At 36.7% G+C, this 25,984-nt stretch overlaps 1 pseudogene; it reads left to right on the forward strand.

Annotated features, from left to right (window-relative positions):
• The first annotated feature begins 9,761 nt into the window (after positions 1 to 9,761).
• LOC100683366 lies at positions 9,762 to 10,341 on the forward strand (annotated as a pseudogene).
• Positions 10,342 to 25,984: the final 15,643 nt, after the last annotated feature.

Here is a 25,984-nt window from a genome sequence, read left to right on the forward strand (position 1 = left end):
TCAGCAAATGCTGTTCACCAGAATCTAACTTATACTGTAACGCAAGCATTGTTTTTTGTTTTGTTTTGTTTTGTTTTGAGATGAGAACTGTTTTTATTTAGTGTCTGTTCAGAGTGCCTTACTGTTTGTGTAATGATAGGTCTCTTCCATTCACATTGTGCTCCTATGTAGAGCTGTCATCCTCCTTCTGAATGTGTCAAACAGCAGTTCCACCATGAGGCTTTAGAGGGGAAGTGTCCCATTGAAGTTTTTGCCATACAAGGATGGGCATGCCTGGGCCTGGTTGAGAAAGTGCTTTGTGGGTGCCTTCACCCTTGCTGGGCCTCCATGCCACCCCTCTTCTTCACTGGCCCCTGCATGCCTTATATTTTCATTTCTTAGTTCTTAATTCTTTCTCTTTTGGTATGTGACTTAATACTTTGATATCATCAACATTTTCAAGTCAATCTCTTGCCATGAACTCAGTGACTATTTTCCATCATTTGAATTTTGTAGTACTTTAATAAGTCAGTAATGATTCCTGAATCTTGTAGTATAATATCTACTATATGGGACAAATAATCATTTATAAAACATCATAGTTGGGGAGAAAAGATACAATGCATGAAAAAATATCAAATACATTTTTATTAAAAATCATCAAAGTAATCAAAAGTCACTTTACTAGAGAATAATGAATTTTGAAAAAGTTATAACAAGGATTAAAAGCTGTTAAGATTTAGTGATTTGGGTGGGTTTTGTGATGCCTCTTAAAGGATGGTAGATTAATCAAGTGGTGACACAGGAGACATTTTCGAAAAGGAAAAGTGTGAGAAAAAGCAAAAATGGAAATGAGGCATGTGTGTATTGTTGAAGATCAGGCTATAACAGAAAGAAGTCCTTTGGTAGAAGTGTTCCTGTTATAGGTAAATATATTTGAATGGGTAAAAACAGCTATCATTTATAAAGTCTTTGCAGTACTAACTGTCCTGCATCTCATCTCATTCTTAGTCAAAAACCTGTGAGGAACTACTATTTTCATCTCCATTGTCCAGATGAGGAAGCTGAAGCTTAGTTCCTAAAGTCACATAACCAGTGAATAATGGAATCAGGATTGGTACTGAGAAAGATTGACTACTAAGTCTAAGCTATTTCTGCAAGAAAATCAGGACACATATTTCAGGGTCCTAATTATATGAACATGAATTCTGACTTGCCTTAAGGTGACAGAGCTCATTATAGTTCTCTGAGTGATTTGAGATGAGCTCATGAAATTAGTGGGACAAATGAAATGAATACGAAGACAAGTCAACAATAGAAAGTATCACCATTTCTCATCTGTCCCTGCATTTTTGGATCTACTACTGACATGTATTTTGGATGTAGAAAGGTGAGTAGCATAGACTGCCCTCACCCCAACACCACTCATTTTTCCCTCGAGCTCTTTCTGGTTTAGCCTAGGAACTAGACTGGGCCCCATTTGTGGGTATTTTAAGAGGTTTGAGTAATTTGGCCAGCTGAGAGGAGATCATGTTTTTGTTTTTTAAAGATTTTTATTTATTTATTCATGAGAGACACAGAGAGAGAGGCAGAGACATAGGAAGAGGGAGGAGAAGCAGGCTCCATACAGAGAGCCCAATGTGGGACTCGATCCCGGGACTCCAGGATCATGCCCTGAGCCAAAGGCATATGCTCAACCGCTAAGCCACCTAGGCATCCCGAAAGGAGATCATTTTGTAAACCAAGAAAGCAAGTGAACAATACCCTTGATATCTGGAGTGGATGTCATTTGTTGCTGAAACATGCATCATACTTACCTTAAAGCTCATGCAAACTGACTATAATTCAAGATACGCCATTGTTTTTATGAACACATACCATAACCTTGAACATGTTTCCTGTCTGCTAAGTATGACAGTATGATCTGACATCTGACTTTCTGTTTTCTTCTTCCACTTACAACTTGACTCTTAATGAAATCTCAGTACACTGATGGTCTTTTTGGATGATTCATGCTTTTAGTTTTTCTCAAAGATTCGAATATGCTTTGACATTGATAGTTCCATAAATCAATAAAAGAAGTAGATAAATTAGTTCAAGCAACAATTAAGTTTTTCTTCTGACTGCAGCAGACAGAAATAGTTTACCAACTTTCTACTCAACCCAATTCAGAAAAACATATTCTGGTTAAAAAACGAATATGACAAATACATTCCTTATATTCAGGTATTATAGTCTCTGAAATTTTCTGTAACAAGAACAACAAAATAAGCATGCATTTAGTGTATATTATAGCCAAACCTTAAAACTCTATGAGCAGTATTATTGCCAAGAGTAATTAAGTTATTCATATTTTGACCATATGGAATATAGTTATAATAACTGTTTTAATGTTCTTTTTCTATGAATTCTTTCATCTATGACATTTTGGAGGCTGTTTATATTGATTGATTTTTTTTCCTTCAGTATGGCTCATATTTCCCCATTTCTTTGCATATCTTTAGTTTTTTATTGGATACCAGACATGAATTTTATGTCATTGAGTGCTGATATTTTTGTTTCTTTTAAATATCCTTGAGCTTTACTTTGGGTTGCAGTTAACTTACTTAAAAAGAGTTTGATCTTTTAAGATGTTTCTTTTAAGCTTAGTGAAGTGAGATCAGAATAGCCTTTAAACATAGGGCTGAATATTCTCCACTGCTGAGGCAATACTCTGTGTAATGCCTTTTGCATGATGGGTTGGTTTTGTTTTTTCGTGTTTTTTTTTTTTCTATTCTAGCTGGTGGGATTATAAACTCTTTCAGATTGCTCTCCTGCTCCTTTCTGGTGGCTCTTTCTGCTTCAGGTGGTTTCTTCATACATGGGTGTCCATCAGCACCCAGCTGAAAAGCCAAGGAAAACCTTCAGTCAATCTTCATATTTCCCCTCCCCCTTTTGCTTTTTCCTCCCTTTCCTCCTCTTTTCCCTTTTCTCTTCTCCCCCTCTCCCTCTCTGCAGGTCTTCTGTCTTTGTTTTTAAAGATTTTATTTATTTATTCACGAGAGACACACACAGAGAGAGAAGCAAAGACACAGGCAGAGGAGGGAGAAGCAGACTCCCTGCAAGGAGCCCAATATGGCACTCAGTCATGGATCCCAGGATCACGTCCTGAGCCAAAGGCAGACATTCAACCACTGAGCCACCCAGGCATTCCAGGTCTTCTGTCTTTGTGCAACTTTTTCCCATCCAGTATTTTGCCCTGCATATTCTATCCACTTTGTCTTCTCAATTTCTTACTTCCATCTCCTAGCTCAGGAGGGCCCTCAGATGCCCTGCACTGTGGCCTGGATACACTCTGCTGGCAGTAAACCGAGGAAATCCTGTGGCTCACCTTGTTCCTTTCCCATATCTTGGAGATCACTTTTTTTGTGTTATTTGTTCTTCAGTGTCCAAAAGCTATTTCATATATTTAGACTGGTCTTTTAGTTGTCTAAGGATGAAGAGTAAATTTGGTCCTGGTTACCTGTCTTGGTGGGAAGCAGAAATCTAGTTATTTAGATTTTAGATCTGCCAAAATTTTTTTTAAAAAATTGAAAACTTATGGAGCTTACAGAAAATTATGAGAGATTGCATTGTGCTCAAAAATGAATCTGGAATCATTTAGATATTTTGTAAGCCCTGTGAGTAGAATGTGGATCTCTTCTAGGACCTCATAATGTCTCTGCATTGCAAAAATTGATATCCTAGAATTCTATTGTACTACAAATCAAATTTTTGTAAGGAGGAATGAACCAATGGAAGAGAGATAAAGAGAGAACTATTAATTAAATTTGGGACCAAAACAGTGGTGATATGTATATACATGCAAGCATATATACTTTTTGTTTTGAATGGTGTTCTAACTGACAACTGACAATAACTGTTTGGGTATAGTAGATCTTATGATTAGTTGGATTCTTGGTTAAATTAACATTAATTTGATATATCTTTTTATGTCTTGTATTGAAAATCTTTCTAATATTATATTTATTTACCTGTAAGGAAAGGAAATTCAGGGGCACCTGGATGGCTCAGTCAATTAAGCCTCCGACTCTTGATTTTGGCTCAGGTCATGATCTCAGGATCACAAGATTGAGCCCTGTGTCAGGCTCTGCACTCCACTGGGAGTCTGCTTTCCCTCCTCCTCCCTCTACCCCTTCCCATGCCATTCATGCTTTTACTCTCTCTCTCTCTCTCTCTCAAATACATAAATAAATCTTTAAAAAAAAAAGAATAAAATTCAGTGTAATTTGGTATTTCTCATGTAACTATAATTCTAGAAATATTTTCAGGTCAAGGTGTTGAACATCAATAATCACTTTGTCCTACTGTAGATGTGGCCAATATAGTTTAACAGGAGCTCAATTGTCAAAACACTGTTGGATAAAAGATTTTTATTATCTAGAAAAATGAACATAAATTCTTGAATAAAGCCCAGCATATAGCCAAGGGAAGGTCCCAGGAGAGTCAGTAGAAAAGGTCATGGCTAGAGGGGATTTGACAACTAAGAATACAACAGAATGCAATAGGTGATTTGCAAGTAAAGAAGAGATTTAGCAGTAAATCAAGGAATGTTCCAGATCCAGGAAGAATGTGATCTTTGGAAGGTCCGGATATAAGTCATATGGGTAGATTTATGGGAATTAGAACTTTAGTCTCTGAGGAAAATGGAGTGGACAGGTACAGGTAAGGCCTTTTGCTTCAAGGAACTGGGGGAATGAGAGGAGGAAACGTAGATTAAAAAGGAGCTAATATCCAAAGTATATAAAGAACTCATGCAACTCAATAGAAAAAAGATCTGATTAAAAAGTGGCCAGAGGACCTGAACAGACATTTTTCCAAAGAAGACATACAACTGACCAACAAATATATGAAAAGGTGCTGAATATCAGGGAAATGCAAGTCAATACCATAATGAATGAATCAAAATGTCACACCTGTCAGAATGGTTATTATAAAAAAGACAAGAAATAAGTAATTCTGAAGATGTAGAGAAATGGGGATACTCATTCACTGTTGGTAGGAATGTATATTGATGTGGCCAGTATGGAAAAACAGTATGGCCGTCCCTCAAAAAATTTAAAATAACTAACATATAATCTAGAGATTTCATTTCTTGATATTTAGCTGAAGGAAACAAGAACTCTAACTCAAAAAGATGTATATACCCATGTTCATGCAGCATTATTTACAATGCCAATGCCAAGACATGGAATTAACTGAAGTGTCCACCAGTGAATAAATGGATAAAGAAGAAAAAATACATCTCACTTATATTTCCATTATATATATATATATTATATATATAATGGAAATTTGAGCCTTAAAAAAATAATGACATCTTGCAATTTGCAACAACATGGATGGATCTTGAGGGGCATTGTGCTAAGGGAAATAAATCAGACTGAGAAAGAAAAAAAATTATAGATTTAATTTATATGTGGAAGCAAAAACCAAACAGAACAAAACAAAACCTCACCCAAATTCGTAGATACAGGTAGCAGCTTAGTGGTTGCCAGAGATGGTGTGTGGGGTGTAAAATAGGTGAAGGAAGTCAAAAGGTATAAAATTCCAGTTATGACATACATAAGTCCTGGGGATATACTATGTAGCATAGTGACTATAGTTAAGTGTACTATACTATATATATTCAAAAGCTGTTAAGAGAGTAAATCTTAAGAGCTCTCATCCCAGGAAAAAAATGTAACTGTGTGGTGATGGACATTAACTAAATATTGTGGAGATCATTTAGCAAAATATACTGATTTGCTGAATGTGCCATTCCAGACCCTTTATATCAATTCAGTACAATCCCACAACATACACTGAGAGAGTACTAAAAAGATGTCAGAGGTGTGTCACATTAGGCTAATCTGTCTAATCTCACAAAATTCTTCTGTATTAGCTCTCCTGGTGTTTCCAGACTTCAAGTCTTTCAACTACATGTTCCCAGTTTTATTGCTTTTGATACTTGCCACTTTGCCCTTGATTACTGTTCTTGTTTGGGCTAGTCTTTTCAAATATGTTGGGCCTCCCTTCAGGACATGGCTTTGGAAATTAATTTCTGACTGTGCTATGAAGGTATATTGAATTGATAATTCAATTATCACGCATTAAACACACCTTATGAGCCAGGGCACAGGCCTCGCTACAAAGATGAATGATTAAGACTCACTCTTCACAATTGGGAAGGTTGGAACTTTAGGGTGAGGGATACACAGATAGCAGATAATTACATTAGAGTGTAATGGTTGCTATGGAGAAATCTAGGGTGTCTTTGCTAAGAAGAAGAGGGCATTTAAGAGAGGAATGAGACGTTTATCCCAGCCTGAGGGTAAAGGGAAGGATAGAAAACATAGGGGTGAATGATCTTGTCATTTCTTTTTCTTAACAAAATGGGTGCAGAAAAAGTCTCATCAGATGAAGTTTTACCATATAATCATAAGAAGTACAATTAAGTATAAAATACTTTAAGTGGGCAATTTTCATCACACTTTCATCTTGGGGTGTGGTTAGAGCCTAGTTTCAGGAATTATCAACCATTTATGCTCTGGATATAATTTCTAGCTCTGCAATTTAGTGGCTATATTCACTTCTCTGAGCATTGGTGTCCCCACGTGTGATAGATAGTAGTTACTCTGCAAGTGTGTCAGTTATCAATTTATTATTTCTCAGTTCCGTATGCATCCTTTAATACATGCTCTGTGATAAAGGGATCTCTTTAAGCATTAAATTGGGGATAATGTTAAGTTTTCTTGATAGAGGGTACTGGAAGGACATTGAAGGGGAAGAGGTTTCTTGGAATTGGTGTGGGCAGGGGAGATCAGCAGTGTGGATGTGAGGACATCTGGTGGAGCCTGCCCCAGTCACAGGCCCAGAATGCTATCATTTTGTGATTTTGCAGCTCTGGGTGATGATATCCTTTATGCAGACTTCTTGACATGGAACCCAGAGCTCTATGTAGACTATATGTAGCCACCATGGGCAGAGTATCATATAATAGGTAGTGTTCCTTCAGCAGGTCTCCTGCATCCCTCACATTCTGAAGGCCTCTGCATTGGCCAACACATAGAGTCCCACTACACACCCTTGCCAATTGCTAGGAGCCTGCTCTCTGTCCGTACTCTGGAAGGTGTTCTGCTGTTTGCCCAGCAGCTCTATATCTGCCCCAGCCTGGCCAAATCAGCAAATTTCTCTGCTGTCCTGTGACTGAACCACACCTACTCCAGCAAGGTCTTATTTTCCTTCAAGTTTGTCCTTTCATGAATGCCTTCCCTCAGCCTTGGGTTACTATACAGGGCTTCTTCTGATCTTACAGTTATTCTTTTATCTTAGTTTAATTATCCTTTATATCAACTTCTCCTGTTTAAACCACTGTGCTGTTTCTAATTTCTATTTGGACCCAGACTGCTATAACAGCAAGTTTATCATAAGGATTACACGAAACAACATTTGGCATATAAATGATAGCAATTAGAACTAATCATGTTTCTTCTTCCCTCTCTCATAACACAAACCCAAAAAATTTTTTATAAGAATGTGTGTGTGTGTGTGTGTGTGTGTGTGTGTGTATTTGAGATCTGGTATGTATGTGCGAGACTCTGTGTTTACAAAATGCTAGCTCTGTTTCTCCTTATTTAGTGTTTTACTTTCAGTTATTACCAGAAATGTAGACTTTAGATTTTGAAGGCAAGTTTAAGATCATCTAGCCCAACTGTACAAAAAGAAATTGGTTAACAGGAGGCTAAGATTCTCGTTCAAGGTCACACAGTTAATTCTGGGTGGAACTTGTATTATAAGAAGGACATGTCCAGGAGTTTTCTTTATAGCTGAAATTCACCCTCCAAATTAATTTTAAATACAGACTAATCTAGATGGCTGTCCTAATTTTCTAGGGCTTCCATAACAAATCACCACGCATAGCGTGGTTTAAAATAACAGGAAATTATTCTCTTATAGTTCTGGAAACCCTAAGTTCAAAATCTGGACGGTCTCTGCTTTATCTGGGGGGTCTGGGAGATAATTGTTCATTGCCTCTTCCAGATTCTGGTGGCCATCTGCATTCATGGACTTGTGGTTGCATCACTGTCACCTTTTCTTCTATGTGTTTGATTTCTCTTTGTGTCTCTCATAAGGACACTTGTCATTGGGTTTAGGACCCACCTGCATAATCCAAAACTATCTTCTCAAGATCCTTAGTTACCTTTGCAAAGACTTTTTTTTCCAAATAAGGTAATATCACAGCTACTAGGGTTTGGGACATAGACATATCTTTATGTGGCCACCATTCAACCCACTACAATGTTTTTAAAAAATAAATTTAGATTCCCAAGTTGCCATGATATATTATTCCATTAGCTCAGTTAATAAGCCTAGATATGTTTTTCCAACAGTTATTTATTCTATGGGTATATTACTTACCAAAATGATTTGCTTAGGTTTTGTAATAACAGTTGTGCTATGTGAACTTCATTTGGAAAACATTTAGTCTTTTCACTATTATGCATTATAGCCAAGTGATTCATGTTATGAGACACTAATCCTAATACAAACCCATGTATAAGGGGGAGTAGGCAATAACCCAATGTAATATACCCTAAATTAATACTTTGCTCACATAGACAGGTGCTTCCTTCCACTAATGTCTGAGGCTAGTAAAGATTTAGAAAATATTATTAAATCTCTGAGAGCTTCTATGATGTACTAAGATGTCTGAGACTTGGTATTATCAGTGATCACATGGACTGTCTGTTTTGTATATTCTCTAGAGGTTTAACCTCCAAATTCCTTCAGAGATTCAAACATAATCCATTATTTCTATATGTGTTAAAGTGACATGCTATAGAAGATTTCCTCCTATATTCCATAGTTTTCCCCCTTTTTCTTCCTCTTATAGCACCTCATAAAAATCCCATTTAAGTAGAAGTGTTTTTTAAATTAAATGAGGTTTATTTTGAGCATAATAATGTCACTGCTTGAGCATTAAGACTGTGTGCTCTTGTTGTAAAAAAAAGAGAAATATATGTTTCTCACATAGAAAGTTGGTTAAAAGACATATATTAGATTCAGGAGTGATACCTCTATTATTACTAATAAATTCTGAAATATAGACAGCTGAGAATGCAAGGAAACTACCCCTCTCACCACCCAAATTGGATACAACTCCATAAAATTGTGTACCCTGTTTAAGTCATTTTGTTCTATTCCTTACTGGTACTGGTGATAAAAAAGGGATATGATTTTTTAAAAATTTGTTGGTGGCTATCTTTTCTTCCCCATATGTTTGTGTTTATTATTTGAGGATATGCTGAGAGTGATGACTTTCTGTAAGCCAATTTTAGTACTTTTAAGATACAAATTAAGTTGAATTGACTGAAAACTAAATTCAGATGATTGTATTTGTCAAACTAAATGTCAAAGTACAGCAAATTGTATCTTGTTTTCTTGAAATAGCTAAAAACAAAAACTAAATCCTGCCTTACAGAAAACAGAATTCTCTACATAGAATATTTCCCAATTTTTTTTATTTCTGATAGTTAGATGACACTGAATATCACCAATTATTCTTATATATGTTTTCTAATAAGAAAAACTCAGAATCCTGTCTCCATGCACATAGATTCAAAAGACCTCGATAAAAGACAAAGTCATGAGTGTTTGTTCTTGACACACAAATGCTTTGGACATCTGCCCTCATTCTGTCTAAAGGCTTCTCTTGAAATACAAAGGCCCTTTGCTTTCCTTTTGCCACTGCGGCCACAGCCATGGGCATGCTCAGGTTTCAGAAGAGGCTTGTCTCCAGTGTCCTCCACTGTGGCTAAACAAATGTCTGGTTGGACCCCAATACGACCAGTGAAATCCCCAATGCCAACTCCAGTCAGCAGGTCCTGAAACTGATCAAAGATGGGCTGATCATCTGGGAGCCAGTGACTGTCCATTTCTGGGCTTGGTGCCAGAAATGTGCTTTGACCCCCCAGAAGGCAGGCATATGGGCATTGGTAAGAGAAAAGGTTCTGCCAAGGCTTGAATACCTGAAAAGGTAACCTGGATGAAGAGGATGAGAATTCTACACCAGTTGCTCATAAGATACCAAGAATCTAAGAAGATTGACTGCCATGTATATCACAGCCTGTTCCTGAAAGTGAAGGGTAACATATTCAAAAACAGATTCTCATGGAACACATCCACATACTGAAGGTAGATAAGGCCTGCAGATCTAAGACCAGGGAAGCATGCAAATGCTATGGAGAGCAGCTTCAGGCCAAGAAGGAGGAAATTATCAAGATTCTGTCTAAGGAGGAAGAAGCCAAGAAACATAACTCCCTTTCTTTTGTCTATACATAGTGGCCTCAGCAATCACACAGACCAGTTATTTAATAAAACAGACTTTTAACTGAAAAAAGAAAAGAAAAGAAAGAAATACAAAGCTCTTTTAATTCTTTCAGATAGAAGTCTCTATCAGGATGTGCTGTAACATCTGCAAATATCTTTATTTACAGGAAGATGTTGACATAACAGCAATAGCAGTTAGTGAGAGATTAGGGGGCACCTGTACAGAGCAACTACTTGTGTTTGAGAACCTGGAAGACTCCTTGTCTTGCTATGTTCACAGCTTAAATGATGAATGGATCTCCAGGAACATGAGAAAGGGATGGGTCAGAAAATAGATCTTCTCTAGCTTTGACTAAAGGATGCTGGTAATGTTTTCCAATACTATACTCTCAGCCCCTTGCCTTCTGCCTTTTCTTTTGCCGTTTTTTCCTAGTCTATCTTGGTGATAATCTTTACTCTTCTGCTGCACACTAGGAAAGTCTAAACATTCATTCATTCATTCATTCAACAAATATTAATTGGATTTAACTATATGCTCTATATTATGTTATATGACGGATATAAAATAGTGGCTAAACAAAATAGAGCTTCTAGTCTAGCAGTTAAGTTAGATCCTGAACTAATAGTTATGTGTTTCACAAGGTGGAAGGGTTTTTCAACAGGATTCCAGAAGCCTGTTCCCTATAAGGGAAGATCCTCTGTAAGGTAGAACAGATTCCACAGCCAAGACTGAGTATAGGAATTAGGGTTCCAAGAAGAATGGCAAAATGGAGGGGCAGACCTGAAAAGGAAGCACATAGACAGTAAAGACACTGGGAGAAAGGAGAAATTTTGTAGCTGGTTTAGTGAAAAGTTTTAAAGAGATAGATAAGTATCTAAAGTGGTTTCTTTGGAAAGCTTTCTGCATGACACACTATATAAATCCCCTGGGCTTTTAAGGTAAAACAAATAAAAGTAGTTGTTTTTAAAATTAGTCTTCCATGTTTCTATATTGGGATTTTCATTTGTGGTTGTTTATCTAGGTAACAACATAAGATAAATGCAGTGACTGAGAAAAATACAGAAAGCTAAACTAGCCCACAAAAGGTAGCATAGGGAAGTCTGTCCCTGCACCAACTCATTATCATCTCTTCTACCTTTATCTCTAGCAAGTAATGTATAGAACTTTGTTTTGCAGTTGAAGTAAATTGTTATCAGCATAATACAGACTGTTTAAACTATAAGATGTATTATGAAAGTCTCATGGTAATCACAAAGCAAAACCTATAATAAATAGAAAAATATAAAGACAAAGAATCAAGTCTAATACTACAAAAATAATCATAAATAAAGACAGTAATGGAGGAAGAAAGAAACAAAAGAACTATAAAACAATCAGAAAACAATTAACAAAATGGCAGTAGTAAGTCTTTACCCATCGATAATTACTCTAAATGTAAACAGCTTAAATTCTCCAACTAAAAGACATAAGTAGCTGAATAGATTTAAAAAATCAACTATATTCTGCCTACAGAGACTGAAACTGTAGAAAAACTTTTAGATTGAAAGTGAAGGGATAGAAAACAGTATTCCATGCAAGTGGAAAACAAAAGAGAGAAGGAATAGCTGTACTTATATCAGACAAATGAACTTTAAGTCAAAAGTTCTAATAGGAGACAAAGAAGGTCATTATATAATTACAAAGGGGACAATTTATCAAGAGGATATGACAATTTAAATATGTAGGCACCCAGTATTGGAGCACCTGAACATATTCAACAATTATTAACAAATTTGAAGGCAGAAATAGCAATGCAATGATAGTAGGGGACATCATACCCCACATTTGACAATGGATAGACTATCCAGACAGAAAATCAATAAGGAAATAATGAACTTGAACTATACTTTAGACCAAATGCACCTAACAGACATATACAGAATATTCCATCCACGAAACAGCAGAATACATATTCTTCTCAAGCAGAGAAGCCATGGGCCATTCTCCAATTTAGATGTGTTAGATGTGTTAGGCCACAGAACAAATCTTAACAAATTTAAAAACACTGAAATCATATCAAGCATCTGTTCCAACCACAAACTAGAAGTCAATCTTGGAGGAAAGCTGGAAAATTCACAAATATGTGGAGATTGAATAGCATGTTTCTGAACCAATTTTTTGACCATTCTGAATCAATGAGTCAAAGAAGAAATTAAAAAAAAAAATCTTGAGGGCAGCCCCAGTGGCTCAGCGGTTTAGCTCCGCCTGCAGCCCAGGGCGTGATACTGGAGAACCAGGATCGAGTCCCATGTCAAGCTCTCTGTATGATGCCTGCTTCTCCCTCTGCCTGTGTCTCTGCCTCTCTGTCTCTATGAATAAGTAAATAAAATATTTAAAATAAATAAATAAATAAAAATCTTGAGACAAATGAAGATGGAAACAACTTATGGGATACAGCAAAAGGAATTCTAAGAAGAGAGTTTATAGCAATAAATGCCTACATTAAAAAAGAAGAAAAACCTCAAATAAACAACCCATCTGTACACCTTAAGGAACTAGAAGAAGAACAAACTAAGCCCATGGTTAGCAGAAGGAAAGAAATATGGCTAGAACAGAAATAGAGACTAAAAACACAATAGAAAAGATCAGTGAAACTGAAACTTGTTTTGAAGAGATAAATAAAATGGTAAATATTGTAAAAATTATATATAAAATAAATAAAGCTTTAACTAGACTAAGAAAAAAGATAACTCCAATAAATAAAAGTTTAAATGAAAGAGACATTACAACTACATCACAGAAATACAAAGGATCATACGAGACTACTATGAACAATTATATGCCAATAAATTAGATAACTTAGAACAAATGGATAAATTCCTAGAAACATACAACTTGCCAAGACTAATCATGAATAGAAAATCTGAACAGACCTCTAATGAGCAAGGAGATTGAATCAGTAACCAAAAATCTCTCAATAAATAAAAGCACAGGACCAGACAGCTGCATTGGTTAATTCTACCAAACAAAGAATAATTATTATATACACCTCTCAAAATCTTCCAAAAAATTGAAGAGAAAGAAACACTTCTAAACTCATTACCCTGTTTCTGAAGCCAGGTATAGACACCATAAAAAAAAAAGAAAATTACAGTCCAGGACCCCTGTTAAACATAGATGCAAAAATCCTCAACAAAGTACTAGCAAACCAAATTCAAGATCACATTTAAAAGGATCACACACTATGATCAAGTGGGATTTATCCCTGGGATGCAAGAATTGGTTCAACTTATGTGAATCAATAAATGTAATATACCACATAAACAGAGTGAAAGATAAAGATCAGTCATTTTAATATGCAGAAAAAGCATTTGATAAAATCCAATATCTTTTAATGATAAAACAAATTAGGTGTAGAAGGAATATCCCTCAACATAATCAAGGCCATATACAAGTCTATAGCTAACATCATACTCAATGGCGAAAAGTTAAGATCAGGAACGAGGCCAAGACACCATTCTCTTCACCCCTACTCAGCATAATACTAGAAGGCCTCCCTAACCCATAAGATGGTGTTAACTTTTAGTTCCCTAATAGAAAACATGTTATCATACCATGACATCTCTTTGCAGATAAGAGGATTATCATTTAATATATCTCATAAATGATGATAGAGAAGGCAAAATCTGAAAAATGTAAATGATATCAGAATCAAATGCTAGAATATAGATCATATTTAGTATCATGAGCATATTGATTCTGATTATTTTTAATACCAGATTATTTTCTACTGTGTTTGTGCCAATTTGAATATAACAAAAACTGAACTCCTCACTTTCCTATCCACTTCCCAAAGCTGTACCATCTAGCCTATTGAACAAGCCAGAAATTCAGTATTCTGTCCCCTCCCTTCCTTGCCCTCATCCTTTTCATCCAGTCTACCATAAGGCACTAACAGTGTTAACTCCCAATTATCTCTTGAATCCATTCACTTCTCTGCCTCCATCGCCGCTGTCCCCTCTTCCACCAGTCCCAGCCCTACCATATCCTGGAGGCTCCTGCAGAACCTCCAGACATCCACCTTCACACCCAAGATGGTGTTTGGGAGATACAAATCCCATCACTAGACCCTCCTGCCGACAAATTCAATGGCTTCTTTCCCACTAAGGGCACAGGGAACATACCTAACATGGACCTCAAGGCTGCTCTGTTTATTTTTATTGTCTCTCTGTCCTTGCTCTTGCCAGCATTCAGGTTTTCAGTCTTGGTACTCAGCGTGCTCCATCTCACCTCCAGGATTGTACATATATTGTTTTCTCTGCCCAGGTTACAGTTCCTGCATCTTTTTTCTCTAAGGGATTCCTATTCAGTCTTCAGATCTTTGTGTAATATTGGCTTCCACCCTACCATGGGAATAAATATCACTATTATATTCTGTTGTAGCTCCTTCCCTGTAGGCTCAGTATTGCCATTTTCCATTTACTCGTGAGCTAATTTCATTAATGTCTTGTTCCTATTCAACTACAGGCTTGAGTTTTGCTCCTAGCATATAGAGGATGCTCAGTAACCTTTTGTGGAATGAGTAAATCAATGAATGTGTATTTAATATTCCACAAGAATTACATTTATATCAGACAGCCACAGTGCTTCTCCTGGTGCTTCTTTTTGGGGAAGGGGCTGACTTCCTTATAGGCAGATATTTATCCTTTAACTTCAGGGAAATGTTGGAGAAAAAAAATACCACCAGGTAGGCTATTAATTCCAAGATACATACTATCCAAGCTCAGTTGGATATTCAGTGACACTTAGCAGTCCTTGACACACACTTGTGCAGCAAGCTCTCCCATTCCCACAGCTGCTCATCCACATTGTTTTCTTTAGCTTGACTACTTTATCCCCATGGACTTCATCACTCTCAGCTGTAGGTATAGAGAAAAGTGATTCTGTAGAGTTTGAAATCCCTCCCTATGAGCACATTTATCCTTGTTTCTGTCTTTATCCCCTTCCCTCCTGTCCAAGACTAATCTGTGCACTTGTGTTCTAAATCCCACATCCTTTCATTCCTTTTAGGGCCTCACTGAATCAATTTATCAGTCTTTCTTTTGTATTTTCATCTCCTCTTGCCACTGGCTTCAACCCTCCAATATACACATTTCATAAACACAAATGTTACAAACAAAACATAATATATAAATATATCATAACAAAACCAGAAACCCCTTTTGTAAAATGTAAGAAATTACTGTATTCACTATTTTGCAGAGAAAAATAGAAGCTAGCAGAGGAAAACTTTCAGAAATTCTACACCGTTGACCTATCAGAATCTGAGTATATGTACTCTGCTAACTTACCAGGAAAGAGTTGTCCCTGCTCCTATTTAAGGCCACTGCCCCCCTAACTTGTGTAAAAGATCCTATTTTTGCTTTCTTCAAGGACATCATTTTTTTTAATGATCAATTTTTTTTTTCGTTTTTTATTTATTCCCCTAATCCAGGAAATATTTTGGCAATATCTCCCACTTTAAAGAAAAACAACAGTAAACTTTCTTAAAACTGTGCACAATTAGCTCTCACTGAGACCGTTGCTGACCTCTGCATTGCCAAATTCAATACTTGATTCTCAGTTATCCATGTCCTTGAACTATGAGTAGCATTTGACAGAGTTGATCACTTCCTCATCCTTGAAACATTTTCTTCACTTGCTTTCCAACACACTGTTTTCTCTCCCTTCTATTCATGGAGTCCAGTGCTGGTTCCTCCTCATCCCCCTCAACCTCTCGATACTGCGGTGCCCCATGGCTTCATTCATATATTTCTTTTCTTTATCATCCACCCTTGTACTAACCAACCTCATATAGCACTCTGGCTGAGGATAACATCTGTATACCAGTGACTTCTAATTTTCCATCTCCAGTCTCTTCAATGATATACATAATCAGTAACTACACTTGGATGGCTAATAGAAATCTCAGACTCATCTGGTCAAAGCCATATCCTTGATTCCAAACCTCCCTTCCTGAAATCTGCTTTTCCTCCAGTACTTCTCATTTTTGCAAAAAAGCAATTCCATTCTTCTAGTTGTCTGGGCCAAAAGCCTTAGAGCTTTCCCTGCCTTTTGTTTTTATCACATCCCACATATGATTTATCAATAAATCTTTTTGGCTAAACTTTTAAAACATATTGACAATCTGACCACTCTCACTATTACTACCTATCATCTGGATTATTATAATAACCTTATAAATGGTCTCCTGCTTTTGCCTTTCCTCTCCTCACCCAACTCACACACACACACACACACACACACACACACACACACCCCATCTGGTCTTCATATAACAACCAGACATATTTTAAAAATATTTATTATGAATATTATTGATATAAAGATGTATACAACATAATTTGCATATAATGGTAAAACATACACAGAATGCTTTTGATTTTTGCCAAAACCAGTAACTGCTTAGTATTTTTACACGATTGAAACAAATTAGTTGCCAAAGTCCAGATGAGTTATAGCAGTGATAAAGATGATAGAGTCATTTAATGCAATGTCTTATTGTACTAGGAGTTCCCAAATTACAGGCCATAGACCAGTTGTATCAGAATCACTTAAAGGGCCTAAAAAAAGATAGATTCCTGGGACCCACTCTTAGACCTACTGAGCCAGAATCTCTAGCATTTGGGAACTAAGAATATGTATTTATTTTTGAAGTCTATGAAAAAAATCATAGCTGTAGACCATGTCCCAATGACTGTTATCCAAGCCTCTATTTGAAATACTGTAGTGATAACTAAGTTGATCAGAGAGATCTTTTTAAAATATAGGTTAGATACCATCACTCCTATATTGCAAACCTATCCAATGGCTTTCTGTAAATTGAGAGCCTAAATTCTGAGTTTAGATACTTTAGATCCCTGTTACTTCTCTTATCTTCTCATTTCCTTCTGCTTCCCTTCTCCTCCATTCTGTTCTAACCACCCTGGGCTTTTTGCTAAAATTTGAATACCCTGAGCACAGCTTCAGCCAATGGCCTTTGTACTTGCTGATTTCCTTTCCCTGAACACTCTTCCTCCAGATAACTTCTTGCCTCTATCTTTATTCTGCTGTCTTTTCAAATGCCACTTCATCAGCGATACCTACCATGGCCAACAGATATAATACAGCTCCCCTCCCACTCTACCCTCAGGGTAACCTCCTTATTTCCACATTCCATTTTCCCTCCTAGTCGGACTTAGCTACTTGGCTGACTCCCACATATAAACCCTCTCTTGCATCACCCCACTCTCACTATTTGTTTCTCCAGTGCTGTTCTCATGAACATTCCTATAAAAAAGCCTAGCCAGAATTATGCCCACTGGTTCTCCCCTTGCAAATCTGTGCTTGCCCTGACATGAGGTACACAATCCTTCTCAGCATTGGCCAGTTCATCTCTCTGATTCACTGTAGCATCCTTTTCTTGTAGTGAGTACTCTCAACCCTTTTCACCCCCGCTCTAAAGACTCATTTCTACTCTACTGTTTGTGGAGTGGAGTAGAAATGAGTGCTTTACCTCATGGGTGGGTAAAGGTCACTAATTCCTTGCTTTCTTTCTTCTACACAAAATAAGATAACACATGCTAAACACAAGCAAAAACAAAATCCCTAGGTTTTTGCTCCTCTCTGTTGACTCATACTTCAGTAAAAGCCATTTCCTGTCATTTGTTATCACATTCTTTGATTATCTTGTCTTTTTTGTTTTATTCTACTCTCAATCACTTTCTTACCACACTGGTTTTTCTTTATATTGTGAGGGATATTTTTAAAAATTAATAAATAAACCAAACCAAAACCCCCAAACCAAACCAGATTCCATTATGTTCTCTCCTGTATGGCCAACAGGATTTTCCCCAAACACAGTCTGGCCATGTATTAGATTTCCCTTCCATGCACCTCATTTCATGAATGAGGGCTTAGAATGAGTGTGAAACTCACAGGATTGGTCTCTGTGGCCTCTCTCTCCCCAGGTCCCCTCCTTTGTCTATTCTACACCCTTCTCTCCTTTCTATGATAATCTAACTTCTTAAAAGAAAAAGTTCTACCTTTTAACTAACCTCAATTCCCACTCCCTCCTTTCCCTCTTCCTTTCTTCTTTAGCATTCCAGAGCCTGCTCTCAGAAAAGTCACCAGTGATCCCAAAGAATGAGTCATGGCAAATCCAGTGGTGTGTGCTCTATGCTCACCATTCACACTGGCGTTTGATGATACTGTCCAACTTTCTTCTTAAGATTTTTCTTTTCCATTAATTTTCAAAGAAGTACTTTTTGTGATTTCTCTTCCTATCTCTGAGTTTACTCTTTTTATGTCTTCTTTCTGGGTCATCTTTCTTTTTCTACCCCCTAAATATAGAGTTTCCCTCAAAGTTCTCTCCCATGTACAGTTGACCCTTGAACCACGTGGGAGTTAGGGATAACCCTGTGTGGACAAAAATCCACATATAACTTTTGACTCTCCAAAAACTTAACTACTAAGAGCCTACTCTTGACTGGAAATATTACTGATAACATGAAGAGTCAATTAACACATATTTTGCATGCTATATGTATCACATACTATTTTCTTACAATAAAGTAATATAGAGAAAATAAAAAGTTATAAAGAAAATCATAAGGAAGATAAAATATATTTACAGTACTGTTTTGAAGGAAATACATGTATAAGCAGATCTATGTAATTCAAACTCATGTCATTCAAGGGTATTTCACTATCTACACACATGCCTGGATCTGCCTTTTTGCACATCCAAAGGCCTTTGCTCTAAAAAGATTGCACTTGGTCAAGTCAAGTCTGCCTTGTGATAATTAGTTTTAGATACAGATTCTTTCCTTTATTTCACTTCAAGATTCTTTGCAGAAGGAGATAAGCATTAATAACATATATATCATTTTTCATGACTATAGGTATGCATACATATACTAGATGCTTAGTACTATTCAAATTGAAGTAATGGATCCTGAGAAAGGCAAGGTATAGACTATTGAGCACCATCCTGTTTTGTGATCATAGGCCAGGTCAGGGGTTTCAAGTTTCTGCATTTTCTGACCCAAATTCTGGAATGGGTAACAAATATAGACAACAAAACTTAATCATAGGCCTTGGCAAAATAAACTAAAATCATGTATCCAAAGATAAATCATATGTACAGCCTATAGTCAGCAGTCAAATTTCATTAGGATTTTACTTGAAAAAACTGTATATCTTTTTTTTAAATATACAGAGTAGATCTCCATTATCACTTGATCAATCAACCAGCCAAATCACAAGGTTGTTTGTGTGTGTGTGTTTGTTTTTGCTTTTCGTATTATTTTAGCTCTCTGACTCTCTTACCACTGCTCATTAATCAAGGGCTAGGAGATATAAAAGAATACTATTATATCCTAGCTACTATAACTTTATCCCAGGCATGGGCAGAGCAATTCCATTTAATCTTCATAATGCAGCATGCAAGATATTGTAATTTCCATTTTACAAATGAATAAAATGAGGCTTAAAAGGTTGGAATAACTTGCCCAAGGTAAAACAGCTAGAAAAGTCAAAGCTTGAACACAATTCGGAGTACTTGACTACAATGCCCATGACAGAGTGTGTGGTCTAAGGTAGGAGTCAGAAACCCAGGGGCTGAATCCTTCTTTGCAGAAGCGTTCTGTTTGGTTGTCAGTGTTTACATATATTTCCACTTAATTTGTATGCTTCAGGGCGGGGGATCTTCCAGACCTAGGACTCCCTCACTGTTATCAACCACTGATGCACACATTCGTGTTACTTGCCAGATACCTTTAATCATTTGAACTCTCCAGTTCTATGATCAGGCATCCTCCCTGCCCTTAACTGAATTTATTTTAGTGTAGGGGAAGAGAAAGGTCAGAATAGAAACCAAAAAAAAAAAAAAAAAGATATGCAATATTACAATTGTAGAAGATGTTAGGAACAGTTTCAGTTTCCTTGTAAAACATGTACAATTCAGCTGTAGCTCACATTTACCAAGCCACATGCTGCGAACTACATTGTTTTTTAACCATTATTTAATTTATGTTTCCCAGTAACTCTCTGATGTGGGCTTTTATAGTCTCCCATTTACCAATGAGGCACCTGGTTTCTAGAGAGACTGGGTCATTTCCCGAGGCCACACAATGGGCCACCGACAGAGACAGGGTTCCAAAACAGGTCACTGAACCCCAAAACCAAAATGCTTTACCACTCTCCCACACTGCTTCTGATTTAACTCATTATGGTGAAAAAATAGGCCCATAGAGGACTTTTGGTAGGATTTTTTAAAATAATATTTTCTTGAAGTATAATTCACATACAGAAAGATGCCATGTTTCAAAAGTATGCATTGCAGTGAATTCTCACAAATGACCATAGGGACTCCTGGGTGGCTCAGTGTTGAGTGTCTGCCTTTGGCTCAGGTCGTGATCCCAGGGTCCTGGGATCAAGTCCTACATTGGCTCCTCACAGGGAGCCTGCTTCTCCTCTGCCTGTGTTTCTGCCTCTCTCTCTTTGTCTCTCATGAATACATAAATAAAATCTTTTAAAAAGAAAGCTGAAAGCAAATTATGCCAAGATAGTACCCATTTGTGTTTGTAAATTTATAGCAGTTTTGATGGGGAATGCCATGTTCTATTTTGGAAAACTATAACTTAACACTGAATTTTCATAACCTGCTATGCATAATTATTTTGTTTAAGAAGAATTGTTTATTCATGTATTTTTTGAAAGAGGCTTTGTATTCTGAATGAGTAATATATAATAGGATAGAAAATACCCAAAAGTAAATTAATTTTAAATATTTAAATATTAAAGAAAATCTCACATCTCTGTTTTAAAATAAATTCTTTAAAAATAGGAACGATAGAGATAGAAGAGGAATGAGTTATATGTGTTTGTTTAAATTTTCAAATTTTATAATCATTTAAATTATTTTACATTTTTCTAATTCAAAAGTTTCTTTAAATGGTCCTTAAACTACCCAAATGTGAATCTAGAGGGAATGAAAGCCTTATATTTCATCAACAATGAAACTTTTTCTTTTATTAACATGCTTTGTCTTCTAGATCTGTCTGTGACTCTAGCCCTCCACTTCTCCACAGGAGATCTAGCATAAACAAAAACAATAGAAACAAATAAATCTTCCGGTTGTAGACTTTTTTTTTTTTTTGGAGCAACTTAGTAAGGGACAGATAATACACAGTACATAAGAATTCTCATTTTAAAGTAATGTCTCCACTAATTACCCTGTTTTAATCTCTAGTGCGTATCCATGATCCTACATGAACCTCTCTTCTAGTTCTGATCCACAGCTCTTTGCCTTAGTTGCTGGTTTCCAGAAAGCACCTAGGCCAGATTTGCTCCTACCTTGCCTTGGTCTGTCTTTGCTTGTTCTGGGTTAGATCCTCCACCATGGCCTCCATGGCCTCTGCATTCTCTGCCCGACCCTAGTACTTTCAACATAATGTTAGACCTCCCAGTTCTATCAGCCCTCTTCTTGTCCAAAGCCTGAAAAAATTACATTTACATAAAGTGGGATGCAGATGTTGATTCAGGTGAAATCTATCTGGCTTTCTTAACTGGCCCTACAGAAGTTAGGCTCCTACCCTCCCACAAAGGCCCAGAGACAGGGGCCCTATCTTCAGGTGTTGGCTGCAACAAACAGTTAATTCTCTTGGCAGCCTTGAGTTTTCTCAGACAGGTACTCGAAAGGGAGCTTACTTAGGTCATCCTAGGTGCAGCCTTGAGCTGTTATAAACATGTTAGTGGTTTGGTTCCAGTCTTTATAGGCCATGATTGAGGCTATTAGAGAAGAGGGCTCAAGAAAGCCAAACTACAGTTTAGTTGAGAGAATCTTTGTCACAGCCAAGTTTAATAAATACTGGTATAGAATTGTCACATTTACCCCTCCCTTTGGCCTGGGGTCCAGGCTATTCTAAAAATGAGATGGATTGAAACTGCCATGATAAAACCTTTGGGGAAGTACTAAACTCTTTTCTTTTTTGCTTGTTTCCTCTTTCTTCCTCTTGTCTATATTTTTTTGCCCAACTCTAATTAAGAATCCATTTGTCCTGTCATCTAATTTCTGATCTTGTTACCTTCCAGTTTGGACTTACCTCCCACCGCCACATTCCATTGTCAGATTGCACTTCATTGTTCATACTTGGGCCCTCCCAGGGAGCACCCATTTCCTGCTCTAACTGTAGACCAAACCCTGGTCCCATACATGTGGGTCTTCTGTGAGCACTGGCCTCCAGCCACTGAACTTTCTATGATATGGCATAATGAGGTGGAGAAGTTTTATAATACACTGTAAAACAGTGAATGTAGAGCTCCTCTGGGACTACTGTGATTACCTCCTGGTCACCTTTCCTTCTAATGTAGCACCTTACATTGACAGAATTATTAACATCAATTTTATTAATTCATTAATAAATGTTCATGGAATGTCTTATGAGTATATGCTTAGTTTTACAAAATATTTAAAAGTTGATAGTTATTACAACATTTTCACCTAGAAGCAAAGAAGTCCATCATGAATTAACATCTTTTCTGAGTCAACTAACCTGCTTCCAATTTTAAAATACAACAGTAGTGGTCATCAATATCCTTGATACTATCAAAACACATTCTAGAATCTGGACTGCTTTAGCAGGGTAAATGTTAGTAGTATTACAAAAGGAACATAATCTTTTTTGTTATTGAGTGTAGATCATTTGGCGGATATTTCTGCCTTTAAAAATATAGTCAAGTGTGATATGCCAGCATATAATAATTTAGTAACAGAATATATGACATATGCACATATATATGGGGGAGATAACAGGTAATGTAGAAACACAGAATCCCTCGGAAAGTAACTCAAGTGAGGAGTGAGGTATTTAGAAAAGAATTATTGAAGGGTCCCTGGGTGGCTCAGTCAGTTAAGTATCTGCTTTTCTCTCAGGTCATGATCCCTTGGGTGCTGGGATGGACCCCTGAGGGGCTCCCTGCTCAGTGGGGAGTCTGATTCCCCTTCTCTCTCTATCACTCTCTCTCTCTCTCCCTCTCTCTCAAATAAATCAATAAAGTCTTTAAAAAAAAGTCTTATTGAGAAGGTGCCATTTAACCTGTGCCTTTTGGAGAGGAGAATTTTAGCAGGTGTGAAAATGAGGCATGGACATTCCAGACATGGAACACCAAGTTTAAGTAGACAGTAGAAAACCTGAAGGGAGAATTTAGTATGCTAAAATATTAAAGTGAGCGCTTTGAGAGAAATGTACACTCAGTGCATAATACAGGGTAAGTGTCCCATAAAAAGCTGTCAAATGAACTGAATGAACAGGTAGGAAAGATTCCTTAAGAGATTCACTAGGTGGCGCTCTTTCTTCTTTGGCAATGTCTTTACAGTAAGTGGTAGGATATTTGGAATTATTGCTGAATTTGTGTGTTTCCTCCAGGTATATTGTGTAAATAGATATAACCTGGGGCAGGGTAGCCTTTTGATCTCTGTGGATGGTTCGGGGAATTCGAGAAATGAGGATTTTCAAATAACATGGTAAACACTAAGAGAATAATTGAGATTCTTACTGTGTGTATTATAGTCTAGAATTCTTTTTGCCTTGAAAAATTTTGTCTTTATTAACAAAACTTCCATTTCAATTATTTATGTAAAGCTTTCTACTCCTAGGGAATTATTGTAAAAAAAATTGTGTATCTTGCTTTTCTTTGAAACTCATCTGAATTTTCTAGAATTAAGATTTATATCATCTTCGGGATGCTTGGGTGGCTCAGCAGTTGAGCGTCTGCCTTTGGCTCAGGGAGTGATCCCAGAGTTCTGGGATTGAGTCTCACATTAGGCTCCCTGAACAGAGCCTGCTTCTCCCTTTGCCTATGTCTCTGCCTCTCTCTCTCTCTGTGTCTTTCATGAAAAAATAAATAAAATCTTTAAAAAATTAAGATTTATATCATCTTCCATTTTGGAAACAGGAATATTAAAATTCAAGTTACTATAATCTCAAAATGTAATAGAAAAGGATTTTTTTAAATATTTGGCTAGTAACTTTTAGTCACAATCAATTTGATGTGTCCTGGGAATAGCTGAAATATATAAAATCCATAAACAAAATTATAGATATACTGGGTCACATGTTAATTTTGAAATATACAACTTCTCAAATCAATTCATTAGGCATTATTTTTGTCATTGATTTTGACATCTCTGGGGAAAGATTGGCAGGTATTTTAATAGCATATGCAGTGAAGTGACAATTTAAATACAAAATTCTCTGGAATAATTACACTTCTAATTGTCCCTATTAGTACTACGAAGAACATTTTGTTGTTGCTTCTTAACGAAACAAGAGAAACATTGTCCTCATGTGCCCTTTGCAGGTTCTTCACCTATTTAAATTTTATTCAGGAAAATATTTTTTAAATTAGCTCTAATAGAAATTCATATTTCAGCAAGATTGTGTTTTTATGGAATTCTGATAAGAAAATTGCAACAAAGTTTCATAGGATTGACAGATGAATTCTCCAAAATTTTTCTCATTGAGAATTAAAAACAAACCTGGGGCCAGGGGGACAAAGATAAAAAATAAAATAAGTAAGTATACCAAACTTAAAGAACAAGTCATGAGTAGTGTTTCTATGCATTAGATCCAGGGTTATGGATATGGTTATGATAAATTCATTACATGTAGTTGAGTGTAATTAGCATTAATTACAGGTGAAAGAAGAAGAAACTAACAAAATATACAGAAGTTTATCCTTATCTCTTTATTGTTTGCACTTAGAGCAAATGTTTGAGATTCTTAACTTGTCTTAAGTACCCTTGAGATGATGTACCAACAATTATTCAGAAGAGTAGATTTTCTTCACCTTTTGAATAATACAGCTGACTTCCTCACTTCTGACATGCAACCTAACTGCATCTCCCTCAAGATCACTGATAGACCATGCTAAGCTATGCCCTTGACACATTCTCTTCTTCACACCTAGAATGCTGTCCCTGACTTCCTAGTGAATTCTTCTTTGAGGCTCAGGTTGAATATTGACTTCTTTTAAAATATTCTAAGACTCAGCTCTATCCTCCCCATCCTGCTCCCATTCCACCAAAGTGGATCACTTGTGATACTGGCAAACACTAATCCTCACCAGCTTTAAGCTTCTCCCCTTGTTCCTAGATGCCCACTAAACTATGTCCTAGCTTCTCGCAGTTTAGGGGGACCATTGATTTGCTGGCCAACTGTATATGGTTGGAAGAGTAAATACTACTTCCATTATTTGCTTCATAAAAAGTTCTCACCCACAGTATTTCACTCTCTTGTTCTTCTGTCCCTGGAGACCATTTATTGAAATGGTGATGTCACAACATGGGAAGAGCTTGCATCCTCATGTTTTCATGTAAGCTAGAAACCTCATGTTCTCCCCCATATCTTTCATCCAATCAATTTTTATTACTAGTCATTCTATCTCTTAAATCTCTCTATATACATTGATTTTCTCTTGTATATACATTGATTTTATCTTGACAGCTACTATCCTGTCTACACTACCAGCCTCTCTCCCTAGACTACACTGGTACTCCAGCATTCAAAGTAGTTTGGTCCATCTTGAATCAGGATGATGAAATTCCAAAAATGCAACTGATCTATTTAAAAC

Source organism: Canis lupus, chromosome 12, assembly GCF_011100685.1.
Source record: "Canis lupus familiaris isolate Mischka breed German Shepherd chromosome 12, alternate assembly UU_Cfam_GSD_1.0, whole genome shotgun sequence".
Classification (NCBI taxonomy): domain Eukaryota; kingdom Metazoa; phylum Chordata; class Mammalia; order Carnivora; family Canidae; genus Canis; species Canis lupus.